Source organism: Chelonoidis abingdonii, chromosome 2 (assembly GCF_003597395.2).
Source record: "Chelonoidis abingdonii isolate Lonesome George chromosome 2, CheloAbing_2.0, whole genome shotgun sequence".
NCBI lineage: Eukaryota > Metazoa > Chordata > Testudines > Testudinidae > Chelonoidis > Chelonoidis abingdonii.
In genome coordinates, this window is record NC_133770.1 from 202,205,516 (window position 1) to 202,221,667 (window position 16,152).

Sequence of the window (16,152 nt, forward strand, 5' to 3'; positions counted from 1 at the left end):
GTCCATGTGTTCAAGAGGGGGATGTAAGTTTGGTCTGTTTCTGGGGAATCAGAGACTATATGGATTGCTGACTGAGATGTATGGAGGTTTGCACTAATAAGAATATTAGAATCCAGATTTCAGGGAACCAGACAGCTGCAGAAGATGAACAAAGCATTGAGGGGACACAGTTTTGGGCCAGGAAGAGTGTTACCTTGGAGGTAATTTGTTTTAGGAGTGGGGAGGAAGGGCATATTAGAAGATGCTCCCCTTCAAGAACTTTGGACTGAGGGGCTGTCACTATGAGGAAGTAAAATATTTTAGTCCCGTGGTAGTCCTGAAATGAAGCTGAAGGAACGCTTTGGGGCAGAAGTCAGCCATAGGTTTCAGCCATTTCCCCACTTGTAGGGCAGGTCTTTACTCAGTCCTCAGACTTGGAGTCTGAGAGTGTGGATTATGTGAGTAATCTGATACAGTTGCCTGGACAGTTAGCAGCTCCAAAGGGTAACAAGGTTCCTGGGCCGGGGTAAGCAGAACAAACTGTGGGGAGATCAAAGGTCCAGGATGTTCCAGGAAATGATGAAGGCTCTGATAACTTGCAAGCTTTCATACTACAACTGGCTGAGCAACAGGAAAAAGTCCAACAACTAGGAAACTAGCAGAAAGAGATGGCTACAGAGAAGGTGAGAAGATACTTGATTGTGGGTAAGCAGAGGGAACGAATCAACACACTGCAAAAGTTTATAGTGTTCTTCAAAGAAAAGTCTAAGTATGCCTCCAAGAAGCTCTGCACAAAGAAAGGAAGCTCCAGCACCTGCATGAACCAATGAAGTCTGAAGTGATCCAAATGCAGGAGACTTACAGCTGATAAATGTGGCAAATACTAAGCACTGCACAACAGGGATGGACTGATGGCAGGGACTGCCAATTTCCTGGATCGAGGAGCACTGACCTTATAGAAGAAACAATGCCAGGTTCAGCCAGAGGAGGAGCAGAGCAACAACAAAATATAAGTCTGCAGGTCAGTCAAGTAAATATGGACTTGAAAGCCTTGTTGCAGGAGTTAAAACAATGATGTCCAAATATCAGTCTTTCCTCACAGGTGAAAACAAAGATTGACTGACTGGAAAAAGCCAATGGATTCAGAATTCACGAAACTCCAGGCTACCTGCCACCAGGAAGCTGAGGTGGAAAAAGATGTCATACAAGGGGAAACCTACCCAGAAGTTTGGAACTGGGAGGACTTAAACCAGGCCTACAGGCCTTTCTCAAAAAGGAGAAACTCTGGAATGAGTTGCAGACCAACAAGTGACGTGACTAAAAGATTGAAAGGTTTTCTACTGAAATTTGCAAGCCTGCAGTTCCAATTAGAGGAAAGTAACCAAGAAAATATGTAACTCAGTCAGGAAAAGATTCAGCTCCTGGAACAAGTTAAGGCACTGCAGCAACTGAAGAGAACTCCTAGGAGGATAGAGGTATACTACAAGAGCACTAGTACATACAATAAGGTGGAGAGCACAGCAATAACTTAGCAGGAGTCCAGTGTCTATATAGATGAGTGGAGTGAGGACTCAGATGTTCTAGAAGAGCGTTCCATGGGAGAAATCAATTGCCTATCAAATGACTGGATATTGACAGGTAAAGTATGGAGACTGTGTCTATAGTGCAAGCTGTGATACCTTCTACCACTGCACAGCAAACCTATCCACTAATAAGCTGGAAAGAATTAGAAGAGACTGTTACTGCAGCTGAGAGGATCAGGGCTGAAATCCTTGCACAGATGAATGTCCTACAGGCCCAAAATGAGAATCCTTTAGGAGCTGGACCCAAAGAGTAAAAGGTGTTTAACATGACCCTGAAACTATCCAACATTAAACCGTTTTAAACAAGATTTGGTATAAGAGACCTGAGCCTGCTTAGTACTGTGGCAAACATACCATTACAGATCTTTTTAACCTTTTTATTAAGGATGCAGAAAAGCAGGAAAAAAGTTAAAACATTTGAAAATGTAAAATATGAAGTAAAGTGTTTTTTGTTTTTTTTCGTTTAGCTGGAGAAAGTTTGTAAAGGGCCTTCTCCCATCCCCTTTTGACAATCTTTCTTGGTGCTATCAAACATGGTAGTAACTGTCCTTTCTTACTGGGGTATGGAGGAAGAGAGAAAGCTAATTGAGATGGGCTGAGGCTCTTGTCAAAATTGGATTCTGCTTCCTTTGAGACAAAACAAGACAAACACGTATAAGAAGACAGAAAAGAACATCAACAAGAGAAAATGCAGCTTCTGTCTCTAGCATTGACTCTCACTTGGAACCTCATTTCTCGGGGAGGGGGAGAAACAAAATCACAGCATACAGTTATATAGCCCCTGATAAACTGCACAATGCTCTTACAAGTTTTCCAGGTTTAAAGTATTGCTTTTAGATTCCTCTTCTTGGTCACAGACTTACACCAGTTTTGTAAAATACACTATCTTGGCTGTCTAAGCCAGACTTGTAGATAGAGGAAAAGGTAAGAAAAGAAATAAGGTAGGGAAGGAAAAGAAAACACAGGGAAGGGAGGGCAAGAGGTGACCAAGTCTCACATCCCAGATGGTGTTTAGAACTTAGCCAGAGCCAATGGAGGAGCTGACGTTATCTGGGTCCTTCTCTTTGCCCCAGTCTAGTGAAGACATCTGAGGATAGGATGATGAAGGATCGGTGGCTCCAAAGGCCCCAGAAGACAGTGGGGATGGCAGCCATGATGGCAAAGTTTATTTCTTCCTGTTCTCTCTTTAAGCCAGCCAGATGAGTGTCTGCTTTCCCCTCCTTCTCCCCAGTCTTTTCTTTAAGGACCCTAAAACGGAGTGATGGGCAGAATAGCCAGTAAGGCCTCATTTGCGACACCAATTTTAATTTGATTTCCAGTCCCACACTCTTCATGTTCACAGATCTTAACACAGTCCTTGAAAAATATCAGTAAACCTTTTGTCTGAACTAGTTCAGTCTCTCTGTGTTTCTTTTGCACCCTCCGTACCAACATTTATCATTATATCTGATTGGAGCATTTTTAAAACTTTTATCCACTTTTCCATAGTTGAGCTCACAAGTCAGGTAAATTTGTCAGCCCCGTTACTACAACAATTATACAGTTATAATCTTGTAAGTCTTGCCTTACAAGATACAGAGTTTGTCTGGAATTATGATATGTACAAGACTATAGTGGGGTTTGTTTGTCAGATGAGCTACATAAGACACTAGGGAACAAAACACATAAGTAGAAAATAAAAATCTGGCCAAAAGTCTTACAAAATTCCTTGGATCTATTATGTAGGAAGTGTCCCTATGGCTGGAGGATATGGTCAAGGGGAAATGGCTCAGCCTGGAGCCTAATGAAGCCATCTAAGATTACCCTGTTGGAGTGTCCATATAAGCATGGCAGACAATAGAACTTAGTTTAGGGTCAGGCAACATTCACAAGTCTAATCTGAGGTTTTCTTGGGGGACTTTAAAATTGGGACCTGAAACAATGCTCTGAGCTGAGGATTGTGGTAGAGTGTGAATTTTTCATAATATTTTGTGTGCCTCCATTTCTGGTATGTAGTGTCTGGCTAAGTAGATGAGGGGGTGCAGGGGAAGGTGGTTTGCTCTTTGCAGAAGCCCACATATATAGGCATGACTGCCACCAAGCTGTGTGGGGCCTGGTCCCAGAAGACAATGGCCTGGCCATTTGGTACCTAGCAACTAACAATCAAGGGGCCCCACCTTCTTCAGGAAGCCAGCCAGATTTGAGCAGCTGGAGAACAAAGGGCCAAGTGACTATGTGTGCTTAGGAACAAGAACTCAGGGGGGAGGAGGTGTCTTTTGGGGTTATGCGTGGGCTGCTGGAAGCAGGACATTCTTCTGGATTGGGACTCAAGGGGGCGGTCAGAGAGAGCTCTGGGCTCAGGACCAACCTAGATGGACCTTGCTGTAACTTTCTGTTGTTTGTTAACCTAAGGACTTTCTATGCTGTTCCAGACATCTAATAAAGATGTTCCAGACTTCTAATAAAGCCTTCTGTTTTTACAACACTGGCTGAGAGTCACTCCGGAGTCAGGAAACTGGGGATGCATTGCTCTCTTTAGGTGTGAAAGTCTTCCCCAAGCATCTAATTCAGATGGACTCACTAAGGGGAGCTCATAGAGTGAAGCAAGGGTGCTAAAGGCTCCAGGTTTCAGTCCCAGGAGGTGGTGAACCTAAGAGGCTTACCCCTGGAAAAGCGTGTGACCCTAAGTGGGGGGTTGGCACATAGTTCTAGAGCCATTCAAGAGCACCGCATCTGTGGATATATGACAACGAGCTTGTGAACCGTTGTTTGTATTGCTCCTGTCCTGAAACCTTATTAAAAGCAGACGTGCTGTTTTGTTAATGTGTGGTGCCTTCTCTTTAGTCTGGGCTATTAAAGTGTACCTATTGCTACCAAGCAAAGGAAATTAAATTGGAGCACACTCAGTGCCACACTGGGCAATAAGGGTGTGTATCCTGCTCTCATCTTTACATGCTCCTTCAGCATGTTTTTGGAGGATCCTCCTCATTTTCCCCTCCAGCTTTTGGTGCGGGTTCCACAGGGCTCTATCTTCAGTCCCCTTCTCTTCTCCCTCTGCAACTTGTCTCTAGGTAATGTCCCTGCAAACACAAATTCAACTACTGTCTCCATGCTAAAGACTCACAGATCTACCTCCCTGCTCCAGACCTACCTCCTTCAGTCCAAATTAAAATCTTGGCCTGTCTTTGACATTTCCTTGTGGATGTCTGTCAGTTCAAGCTCAACATAGTGAAGCAGAGCTCGTAATCTCCCCCACCCCCCAAAAAACCTCCTTCTTCTCATCTCTGGAAATTTTCAAGGCCCACCATGGGCCATCCCCACCTACCTATTATCTCTCATTATCTAATACTCTACTCTCATTCAGTATTGAAAAGTTGATTCCCACCTCCAATTGGCCATGTTGTTCTACACAGCTGGAATTCTAGAAAGGGTAAGATTAGACTTCAGGAAAGTCTGAGGAATCAGCAGTCTCAGGGCTAAGCGGTAGGACTGCTTGCTATCAGGTCTCAGAATGGGGTTCTAGACAAGAGATTTCCATCCTAAGAGTATGCTTAGAGATGTGCGTGATCTCTGCTCAGGTTCAGGAAGCTTAAAGAGCACAAAGACAGTGAAGCTGGTGTCAAATACAACAGTCTGATGAGTATTCAGCCGGGGGAGATTTACTGGAGCATGTGTGTGTGCATGAGAGAGAGACTAGTGATAGCAGTCAATGGCGCTTAGCATCTGAGACTCAAGTGCTTTTGAAAATTGTAGCCATAAAACTTGATCTAATTATTTACAGTATTCCATTTTAGTTATTCCCTGAAAAAGAAATACTAAGGGATATTGCAGATATTGACATGGGCACAAGAAGAACTATTGCATGTATAAATAAAAAATGTCCGTTTATGTGTGTACACAGAACTACAATTCACAGAAGTATAATATACAGATATTTTATAATGCGTACTTATATAATTATTTGAGACGCTGCTGCATGTGTTGAATCATGAAAGCTTTTGATTTTGTCTGAGCTGTGATTCTGTAAAAGAAGATTGCGTTTACATCTTTCTTTGAGGTAAAGGTTGAGGTTTTCAACTTACGGTAACCTTTTTTGTGTGAATATCATCCATCTTTCTAAATGAAAAGAGCATTTGGATGAGACCACCGCTTCTCATCTAAGTGGAATAATGCTTCCCTTAGGATATTCTAGTGTAAATATTTTTAATGATTTTCTCTTGGTTTTTGTCTTTTGTGGCATATTTGAAAAATGGGCTGTCCTCTTTCTCTTTGAAAGTTTTAGAACTTTGAAGGAAAAGGTAATGCTAAGGTTGACTTAATAAAGACCATAAAAGCACCTGTCAAAGTGTCAAAGATCAAGAAGACAGCTCCAGTTCCAAAAGTGCAGTTCTGAAGCTTCCATATATGTGAAGAAGAAAAAGCTTCCTTTAATCTGTCATAAAAGATCTTTTGTAGTCTTGTAACAAAAAGAGCAAAATTGAGAACTCAGTTGCAATAAAGTATCCTCATATTTCAGTCATCAGAAAATGGGTAATATTTAAATGAAAGCTTACACTCATGCAACCCCATTGACTATAACAGAGCAGAATTTGACTCTTATTATTTAGGGCCAGATTTGTGCCACTCTTATTCATGGGGAGTAACTTACTCTGAGTTAGCCCATTGACTGACTATTCAGGAGTGACAGGATCTGGCCTTTCTTGCTTTACTGTAGCAGCCAAACCAATTGGTGCCCTGTTGTTGCTAGGTGTTATACAAACAGTAAGAGGTGACCATTTGAATTCTGACAATAACTAGTGTGACCACCTGTGATGAGGTAGTCACACGACATATGCCTGGAGGGATTAATGTGAGCCAAAAGGGCCCAATTAAACTTATACTCTGAACCTGGAGGGGAACCTGAGATCAATAAAGCCTAATTGTAGATGAAGCCCAGGTGGAGAAGGAGCTGGGATAGGCTCATAAAGCCAGGAAGTAAGAACAAAGAGAATGCTACAGGGAAGGGGCCTACAGCCACACTCTATAAGGAAAGGGAGTTGGCAAGGAGGGAATCTAGGGGAATTCCTTGGAGCAGAGTCTGAGGGGGCTGAAATAGCCACAGGGAGCAGAAGACGCTCTAGTGGTAAATGCACAGTTAGACAAGGAGATAGAAAGATGGGGTAGGAAGGAACTCAGGGAAACAGCAACAGGGACTGAGACTGAGCAGATCTGAGTTGCTGGTAAAAGGGTCCCTGGACTGGAGCCTGGAGTTGTGGGTGGGCGTGGTTCACCTACCAGCCATTGTGAAGTGGCACAAGACCTAGAGGTGGAATGGAAGACTGTCTGAGGTGGCATCTGGACACCTTGTCTGATGGGACTTTGATACACCAGAAAGGGATGACTGTATTGTGACCTGGCCAGAGAACCATGTTGCAAAGAGGGAGAATTTCAGTTGTAATGAGGTAGAGGGACCACAGCATGTGCAACAGATCACAGGAGGTGCCATATAGGCCAAAAGCTAATAACCAGATCAAGTCACAAGTAAGTGCCCCTGTGGTGTACTTGCATTTACACCAACAAATGGAAGGAATGGAGAAAGAGGAAAGGATAGCAAAAACACTGGACTAGCTATGTGCAAAATTGGCAAGATTAGTCATTTTAAAGATATAGATAAGCAAGCTATTAAGATCATTAAACCTTACTGATCACATTCTAACCATTATCAATAAAGAGTTCACTACAGGCCTAATGGGAATTCCTTTATTAATTTAAGTATCTGCTTTTTTCAATGGTTGAATGTCACTTTCAGTGTTACTAAGCAAAGGAGAGGACACCTGGCTCCAATCCACGTCCAGGTATTTTCTTTCCACTGTCCTCTCTTGCTGTGCTCTAACGACAGAGTATTTAAGAAATAAGGTTCGTCGTACTTATCTGCAAAGTACAGAACCTTATGTTGAATATGTAATTAGAGGATGCCTACTGTATAATTTTGTTGTACTATATTCTTAATGTTAGTTTAAACAGGTGTAAATTTTTCTTTTGTGTATGGAATGAACCTGTTTTTGTTGCATTTGCCCACTCCTAACTGAGTTCTTCCATTAGGCTGCTGTCCAATTAACTTTTTGTTTTTTGTTTTTTTTTAAGCCTGTAGTGCTGTTAAGTTAGATTTGTGCTGCTAAGTACTTATGTCGATTCCCCAGAGTTACTCCATTAGCAAAAAGAGAAGGCAAATAGAGAACATAGTTGTTTATATCTTAATATAAAGCGAGGGGAGAAGGAAGGAATAGAATATGGATGAATTTGTTTTATCATCCTTGATTTGCACAACCACTAATAAATAATTAATACCAAAGATTTCAAATGCTTGCATGGGCACAAGTAGCCTCTGGACACAAGTCAAAGTTGGGCATGGAAGTTTCTTCTAAAGATTCCTCCAACAAAAACCAATGGGCTGTGAGTACATTGGGTCTCCTGTGCTCCAGCAGGGTGGGTTTGGGGCATGGCTTTGGGGATGAATTCTCCGTCAGCTTTTTTTTCCCTAAAAGCAATGAGGAATGCCTGACCAGTGTTCAAAGTGTTCTGAACTCAAGTGGGTCAGAGGCACCCCTAAGCTGGGTGCTACAGGTTAAAGTACTCAACATCCAGTCCTTTGTCAGCTGCCCTGTGGTAGGTGTGCATTGCTATTAGTGTCTAACAAAATATACATATATAAATATACATTCATCCTTTGGGTGAACCAGAGGAAAAGAGAGATTTTGATAAGAATCTGGCAAAGCAGACGGAGAGGATGGTAGGCCAACAAGGGCATGCTCATAAGGCTGCAGGAGCAGGGGAAGTGCTAGGCTTGTGGGCACAGAGCTGGAAAAGTGATTGTGGGACTTTGCAACACTGCATCCATTTGTTTAGTCAGGTTTCTACCACATCTATCTAGAGCAATTTGTAGTAGTGCAGTGTGAGGTCACTAGCAAGTTTTACATGTAATTCTTTACTTCCCTATAAAGATGTACCTCCGGGAAAGAAGGAAGTGGTAAATAGAGGCATACAGATAGGAGAGGAGACACTCATCCCCTACCAGGAAAGTATATCAGTCATGCAGTACCTTTTTGGACCTCTCTGGAGCTTGCATAATCCACAAGGTACAGTCTCACCCTTGAAACCTGCCAGAATCTCTGTGATGAACTGACATGGGAGGTGAAGATACATGCTGTCAGGAGCCACAAACTCCCCACGCCCTCCCAGGTCAACAGTATACTAGGCATTGCTGAAATATTGGTTTGCTTTGCTCAGGGGCGGCTCTAGACATTTTGCTGCCTCAAGCACGGAGGGTCCGCTGATCCCGCAGCTTTGGCGGACCTCCACTGAAGCCATGGGACCAGCGGTCCCACCGCAGGACCAGCGGACGCTCCGCAGGCACGCCGCCAAAGGCACCCTGCCTGCCACCCTAGCAGCCACCAGCAGAGCGCCCCCCACAGCTTGCCGCCCCAGGCACGCACTTGGAGCACTGGTGCCTGGAGCCGCCCCTGGCTCTGCTGGGATTAGTCATGCAGCATCCTCTATCTGCCTTGCAGAGTTCTTCAGTGTCAATGAACACAAAGCAAAACAGTATTTTGCTTTCCCCATAGAAAGACAGGCATGGTTATATATTATGCTGGAAGTTTATGCCATGGTACAATTCCTCTCTTAGATGTGACATGTATCTGTCTGAGGTCACCAAAAATAGACCTCAAGAATAGAAAGCATTCTTACTTGATGAACCTACTGATGATAAGGTGATCGCAAACTGGTATCCACAGCTCACATTTTGCAGAGCTCTAGGCTGGATTTCACTAAATCCTACAGAATTTCCCCTGAACCGGTAGGCAATATGAATATGGACTAATGGGCTAGATCCTCAGGTGATTTAAACTTTACAGCTTTATCAGACTTATACCAGCTGAGGATCTGGCCCATTTGACAGGCTTAGGTCTGGTATAAGTACTTGTGATTTCTCTTCGCCCCACAGTCCAGCTTCTCCCCATACCTCTCTCTTGTTCTCCACTTTGCGATATTTCTTTCAGTTTCTCAGTTTGGGATGACATGTCAAGAAAGTGACTTATCCATTTCTTGTCTTTTGGACGTAATGATATTAGTGATGTTGTATTTCAAGTTATGACACCTCAGTTTAGCAAACCTACAAAGGACAATGCAAACTGAAGTATTTTGCCTTGCCTGGATCCTCTTCAGTGTTATGACTGATCATTGTTTTCATTTTTGCTTTTTGATGTGATTGTGACAAAGCACATACTGTATTATAGTCACATCATCAATAATAATAATGAAAATAATAATGGAGATAATGGTATCAGAGAATTCTGTATTTGGCAAGAAATCTCTGAATATAAAACTTTTCATTATATATTCAGGAGCCTCTCCTGTGCCAGACTGATGGGTGGTGAGGGAGAGGGCTGTTCTGTAGTTAGTTTTAATAGTTTGTAAAGTTCAGTTATTAGAAAACCGAGTGCAACAGACATGAGGGAGAATGCAGGCAGAGATAAAAGGAAAGAAGTAGTAAGGATGAATATATTAGAAAGACAAAGATCAATCAGTGAAGATTGATTATACCTAAGTATTACCCACATAAACTCTAAGTGATTTGGAGCAATTGGTTCCATTTATCACAGGCAGGAAACTTATACCTGCTCTGTGTTGAGAGAACTTAAAGTTACACACTGGATCCATAATTTTCAAACACCAAGTTAACTTTGTGCCAAGTGAAAAGTTTTTTTTTTCTCCTTTTTATTTAGTATAACATGCTGACAACACTAATTCTGCTCATAAAGAGAACAAGTCTAGGATCCAGAACTTGCAGTTCTGGCTATTACAGCAGTATGAGTAGTGGTAGGGGTTTCACATTGCAATGCTTATAAAAGATGTGCAGGAGGAGCCTTCTTTGCTGTAGGATGGGAAAGCAAGTAGATCCTCATTCCTCTTCTTGCCCCCATTTCCCTGTAGATTGTGGAGAGGGGCTGTACTAGAGAGAGCTGAGAGGCACTCCTGCTGAAAGTCTCTGGGTGAAGATAAAAGCAGAAGGGAGGGACAGAGGCAATATTGTGGTAGGGATCTATAGCAGAGCACCAAATCAGGAGGAGGAGGAGTGCATAAGGCATTTATAAAAATAATAGAAGTATTCCAAGCAGAAGACTTGGAGAACTGTGATGGAGCATTCACCCCACACTAGCTCTGAAGGGGTAGATATAGGCAAGAGAAGCCAGTTAGCCATAATCTGCAACCTGAAGGGGAGCTAGGACACAATGAGACTTAACTGGAGATGAAACTCACCTGGGCAGAAACAGGCAGGAATTCTATAAAGCTTGTCCTCCTTCCAGGCTGGGTTATACTTCTCAAGTGTTCAGACTTATGATGGGCATCCCACATCTGGCCCCGATTTTTAAAATTGGCCGACTGTCTCACACTGCCATAGCTAAGTCCCAGCAATACCACTACACTGAATCTGAGGGTTTGAGGGTGAGGTTTACCTCATCTAGTTGGTGTCTCCATGCACAGCACTATGTGGCCAGGGATACTTGTAACTAATCTAGTGTATTGCAAATGTGAGGGGGAATCACTAACTAATACCATCTCGCTCCTTGCAGGGATGTGAGATGGGTCCATCACAAGCTTACAGTATCCTGGCTGGATTGTTCGGAGAGGGTTTGCGTTCCATGTATGCTGCTATGAGCACAGAGTGCTCAGCAGAGGAGCTCAGAGGCAGCAGTAGCACAGTGTCAGGTACTTCTGTATTTATCCCTAATAATTCCCATGCACATTCTGCTGACAGGTATTGCTTGACCTTTACTAAAGGGGTTTAAAAGGAATACAATTACTTCCCAGCAACTAATACACTAATTTCTGCATGTGTGGAAAGTGAAGCTGGTGGCTGCAGTGCTGCATCAACATGTTGTGCCTCACTGAAGAGAGGAAAGGTGTTGGGGAGGGGTTTCTTCTGCTTGCACCAGAGCATTCAGCAATCTATGTTGTTTGGGACTGGGGTGGGGGTATTTCTGTGCTGAGCACCTCTAGCTGCAACGTGCAGATTCCTTTTTTATTATTGCAAGAAATGCCCAAGTTACAAGAGTTATGTCCACAGCACTAGCGCTAGAGCTGCTGTAGCGTAGATACTTCCTACATCAACAGAAGGGGTTTTTCCATTGATGTAGGGTATCCACCTCCCTGAGTGGTAGCTAGGTTGACAGAAGAATCCTTCCATCAACTCCTTACACTGGGGGTTGGGTGTGCCTAACTGTGGTCCTCAGGGTGCAAACTTTTTCACAGCCCTGAGTGATATAGCTAGGTCAACCTAAGTTTTAGGCGTAGACCAGGCCTAAGGCATTGCAGTACTTTGCAAGGGGATGCCTCCAGGACTGCTTTCAATCTATGATGACAATCTGAGGGAGATTTAAAACAGAGAGAGAATTTTAAATGGAAACACGTTACAAAATCTTTCATCCTAACATGGAGAGTCTTGTGTTTGCCCCTTTCAAATGCTGAGCCGGAGGGCTTGTCTTCACTACAGGCTAAATTGGTGCCACTACAAGCGATGCAATGGCATTGATTTAGCGGGTCTGGTGAAGATGTAATAAGTCAATGGGAGAGCGCTCTCCCATTGAGTTCACTACTCAACCTCAACAAGATGTAGAAGCTATGTCAATGGGAGAGTGTCTCCCACTGACAGTGCAGCGTGGACACCATTGTAAATTGATCTAATCTACATCAACTTCAGTTACTTAACTTGCATAACTTAGATCAATTTACCTTGTTAGTATAGACAAGGCCTGAATGTGCTTCTTGCATAAGTAGGAGTGTGTGTGTATGTGTGTTTTTTAAAGGGGAAGGGTAAAATTGAGTTGGTATCAAGCCTAAACAACACTTAATTCACTGATTTCTGTTAAAATGAATGAAGATCATGAGTGCTTTGAGGCATAGTCAGTAACTGAAAGAAGAGTTGGAGTTGGGTTAAAAAAAGCAACCTAAAAATACACTAACGGTGAGCATTGGACCAAATAGACTTTATATTTATTGTGAATAGTGGTTTTTCTACATCAATTATGTTTTTACACAGAATCATTATTTAGTTTTATTAAAATAAGTTCCAGTTTATTTGCATGCTTGAACACGTATTTTCATAAAACCATGTATTCAATAAAAAAAAATTGATGTCCCCCATGTTTTGTCTCTCATTTTAAGGATTGTTTTCCCTTCTTTCAGAGTCCAGGGGTTGAGATGTATGGCCTAGCTGGCCTCTATAGGAACGTACACAATCTGGTTTTAGTAGCAGTTAGTGCATGCTGTCTGGCTGCAGTCTAAACTGGAGTGAGTTGTACCTATGTTAATCAGCAGCCTGCTCTGTGTCTTTTTTCTTGGGGGGGGGCGGGAGGGTTCTTGAATGTCATCGTTCTGAATTCTAAGAAAGTAATGTTATGTTTCAATCTTCCAGCAAGGGTGTTTTATGTTTTTATCTAACTTCTTTGTATGCTGTGAAATGTGACACTCAATCGAGCAATCACACACACGTAATAATGAATTGACTGGTTCCAAACACAACTTCAGCCAAAGTCCTATACATCATTATCGTAGCTCACAAGTCTTATTACTAGGTTAGAGGACTAGTTAGCTCTTCATTTGCTTATCTGCACTCTCTATAATTTAAAGAAATACTAAGTCATTAAGGGTCATCTTTGTGGGCATGGCTAGTGGCCTGTGGAATTTTTAGAATAGGCACCTTCAATGAGTTTGGAGCCAGGTTTTAGGCATGGTCAGGCAATGCCTATCTCATGAGGAGCTAACTGTCCCAGTGACTTCTGAGCATGCATTCTAGACGCACAAGAAGTTTCAAGTGGGCTGGGAAGTCTAAGAGTAAAGAGTTAGAATTGTCTCCTTTAGGAATAGTAAATTAATCAGGTATGGTAGCTAAAGAGACAGTGCTTGAGTGAGTTTGATTGGGGAGAGAATCAATTAACTGGTTGGACTTTTGAGCTGGAGGCATAGGCTCACTATAAGGTGGTCAGAACAGACTCTCCTTTCTGAGGAAGAGGAAGCAATAAAGAGAAAGGAGTAGAATATGCCGTTACCCAGGGTTCTCTAGCTGTACTGAATCTTCTATGGCCTTTGAAACCTGTTGCTCATTCAGAGGTATAAGGTGAGTCAGGATGTTATCCAGAGCTCCTGTGATGTGCTGTATAACAACATTATGAACTTGATGCAAAGAAACAATATTCTGTCTTTGCCAGAGAAGGTCACCATGGCACTAAGCTCACTGTCTACCCAATTCTTCCAGCTAGTCATCAGGAACCCACAAGGATCAGCCAACTGGCAGCCTCAAATACACTAGCACACTTTCTGCAGGCTCTGAACAACAAAACTGAAGACACAGACAGACCCGGCATAGGAACACATGAGATGTGATTACCCATTTCCCCACTTCCTTGGATGGCATCCATATTCCCTTGACGTCCCCAAAGCAGAGTAATGTAAATATAATAAAGATTACACTATAGGAACATGACGCTCTGTTGAATGGAGTTCAATCACTTTTGATTAATTACAACATATTATCTTTACATCTAGCCAGTGTAGCAGTTTACGATGGGCTCTAACTACAATGAATGTTTGAAATGGGGAGCAACAAACCATTTTTTCAGCTCGAAGGAGACAAAAAGATTAAACAAATTCAAATATTATAATTTTTAAGTGACTTATAACTCAAACAATTTGACATAGTCTGCAATTTAGGAATACTCTATTTTTCCTTCAAAATAAATCTAGAGATTTTCTAGCCAGAATGTTTTTCCAGCCCAAACTAGTCAATGTTACAGAAGTACTAAAATTGGGCTTTCTAATGGAAGCTGGTTGCAGTCTTAACTAAAGAAGAGCTACTGCCTCTCTGGGCTGTCGAGGGCCTAGGGTTACTATAGTCATTGATTAATTTAACTAATGGACAGTGTAGAAATGATGACCAGAAGGCCGTTATGATGAAATATGATCCAGTCCTAGTCTGGGACTTGACATAACTGAATATAGTTCCCTGCTCACCACAGACTTACTGTGGGACCAATGACAAATAATTTACTCTATGTGCTGCAGTTCTCCATTTGTAAAATGGGAATATTAGTACTTCCCTGCCTCACAGGTGTGTTGGGAAGATAGAAATTAAATATTAAAATTATACTAGGGTAATGAGAGCAACGTAAGTGTCTAAGATCACATAGACATACTTGTGTTAGTTTTCATCAAGCGTGTACGCTAAAAATTGTGGTAACATGGGCAGTGGTGAGCAGTAAGGTGGGCCGTAAGTGAGCAGCAGCACGGGAGAGCTGCCCTAAGTGTGTACCTATGGGATATGGGCAGGTCTGTACTTAGGGTGGCTAGCCTATGCCATCCCTTGCTGTTGCTCTGCTACACATTCTACACTACTGTTTTTAGTGCACTAGCTTGAATCGCACCCCAGCTCCAAGGGTAGAAGTAGCCATGGAGGAAGATCTATAGTAAAGGTTCTTAAAACCCTTAAATGAATATTTAACATTATTTCAAATATTTTTTTTCCTATGTACTCAGCAAAGGTGGATTGGTGCTCTTGGGCCTGGTGGAGAATGGCAGTAATCCTAAAAGTAGCTGGTGCCAATAAACTGTTGAGTGCTCTGTAATAACTATTCTCATAACTGCCTCTTGAGTTACTGAAGTTTTAGGGGTGAATATTAATTAACTGCAAATCCAAAAATGAGACTGAAACCCCAGCATTTTTATCTGGAAACTCAAGTCCCTTTGCAACTGCATAGCTTTGTCTAATTCTGGCACAGCAAAGATTTTGTTTATCCTCTTGGTGAGGATCTGTCTATAGAGCACAGATTACCTTTACTCATAAATTCAATTAAGAACTTTCTTTTCTTGTCAATAGCTTTACTGTACACAATAGATTCTGAAAAATTATTGGCTCTCCACATCCTTATTTCTAATCACTGTCACTCAGAGACAACTTTAATCTAACTATCTTCAGTAGCTCTGCATTACTTTTCAGCATTTCCTGACGTCACTGAGTAAACAAAGTTATCTAATCTCCTTTTTCTGAAACACAATGGCTCCCAATAATCATATAGCCAATAGAACAAGCACTAAATGAAGATGCTAGGAGAACTATGGCAAAAGTATCCAGTTCTGACTAATATTATACATTCATAATCCTCTACTGCTGTGATTTGTTCTTGTGGCTATTTCGTTCTTCAGTACCAAGACACAGGAGAGTCAGAAGAGAGTAGATCTTAGGACAGCTCTGAAGGACGGTTCCTCTAACAGTATATAACCTTCCTAGCACTTCATTGCAGCATTGTATGATATAGATTTGAATATAACTACGTGTCGAAGTTAAAAATAATTCCACATACTGTATGAGATTTGGGCATTTGTCACTTGCTGCATGTGTCTTTTCTTTTTCCTCTTGTACTGACACTGGGCTGTTCCTCAGCAGACAATAACACTGGTCTACAATTTTTGAGAAGTCGTCTGCTTCAGAGATAAAATGTGGTATTTATTATGTATTTTGATGTGCTGAATTCAAATGTGACAATTAAAACAACTGATTGGCTACTGTTTCTAAGATATT